This window comes from Belonocnema kinseyi, chromosome 5, assembly GCF_010883055.1.
Source record: "Belonocnema kinseyi isolate 2016_QV_RU_SX_M_011 chromosome 5, B_treatae_v1, whole genome shotgun sequence".
Lineage (NCBI taxonomy): Eukaryota > Metazoa > Arthropoda > Insecta > Hymenoptera > Cynipidae > Belonocnema > Belonocnema kinseyi.
Genome location: NC_046661.1, coordinates 57,694,643 through 57,696,203, shown reverse-complemented (window position 1 = coordinate 57,696,203; position 1,561 = coordinate 57,694,643). Strand labels below are relative to the sequence as shown.

Sequence of the window (1,561 nt, the reverse complement as noted above, 5' to 3'; positions counted from 1 at the left end):
GTACGAAGAAAATTTAGGCAGAACATTTTTTTCTTTCAAAGCGCACGTGTTTTTTAATGTATTTTTTAATACAATTTTTATAAAATTATTATTCAGGTGCCGAAGATTTCATTTTTTGGGACTTTTCATTCATCCCTTTCGGAATTTTTCCCAGTGGTCCCATATTTTTATATTTCCTCTTAAAATTATGTCTTTTTTCAAAATAAAAAGTCAACATTTGAAAACATTTCAAAATCATCAAAAGTATCTATTCCCTTTAAAATTAGATTAAATCTTTTAAAACTATTAAAAAAATTTTCGGAACTTTTAAATGTCTTTAGACTGATTCCCATTTTTCCTAACATTTTTGAAAAATCCTGCACACAAAATTGTTTTAAGAGCTTCCAGATTTTTTCTAATATTGTAAATCTTTTGAAATGTTTTGAAATATTTTTAAACATTCTCTTTGAGTTATGTACTTTTTTGAAATAAAAAATCATTTTAAATCTACCCAGAAATTTTTATTGTTATCCTAATATTTCAAATTCTTGAGAAGCTCCAAATTTTGTTCTTTTCGATGAAACATTCAGAAACCTCCAGATTATTTGATTTTTTTCTAAATTAATGCTTATTTAACTGTTCTTTAAGAATAAAAATAAAATACTTTTACCTTCGAAATACAAATAAAAACAAATAAAAAAATTATAATCGTAACATTCCAAGTTTAAATTTGTCACTCTGAATTGTGTGTGTGACGATTTGTCTCGGTCTCAACTCCAGCTCAATATTCAGAACAACCTTCATTTTTTTGTAATTGTAATTTTTCGGTTGTAACTTCCCGGGCAATCATTTTATTCTTTGAAAGATTTTCTACAAATCTTATTAAAAATGTTTATATTCTTATCCAAAATGAGAAGGTATTAGTTTTTAATGAAAAATAACTTTTTCGGATTTTATCAAATGTCGACGTTTTGAGGCCCCTTGAGTCAGAAAAAAAAGTTTTTACGTCGGGGCCTGTTTGTCTGTCCGGTGTCGTCGTTGCTGTAGTTGTCTGTATACCGGATAACTGTTCCGATTGGATTAGGCTTTGACACACTGTTCGAAAGACCAAAAAGATAGATCGAGTTCGTTAAACAGCCATTTTTGATAAAAATTCAAAAAGTTGATGCTTTTTAAAGATTTTTAAGACCAATTTGTTTAAAAATTTGAAAATTCTATCCAGAGTCATTTATGGTACAAAAAATATGAACAATTTATCTTGACAACTTTTTTTGATAAAATCAAACTTACCAAAGTTAAAGGATTTTAAAAATCCAAAAAACCAAACGAAAATGGACATTTGAAGCAAAAAAAGCTTGATACGAAAAAAAGTCAAGAGGCGAACAACGCTCCTTTTTCAAGTTCCCATGATTATTTTGTCAAATTCTCATCCATAATGAGAAGAGTTTTATGCGAAAAATGATTTCTGCGAATTTCATGCAATTTCGACGTTTTGAGGCTCCTTGAATCAGAACAACAAGCTTTTACATCGGTATCTGTCTGTCTCTCTGGCGTCTACGTCGTCGTTGTTATTGATGTCATG

At 28.8% G+C, this 1,561-nt stretch overlaps 1 protein-coding gene across 8 annotated transcripts in view; it reads left to right on the top strand.

The window, feature by feature from the left end:
* LOC117172679 (spondin-1-like) overlaps window positions 1–1,561 on the top strand; it is a 316,699-nt gene that overhangs the window by 75,145 nt on the left and 239,993 nt on the right. The window lies entirely within an intron of this gene.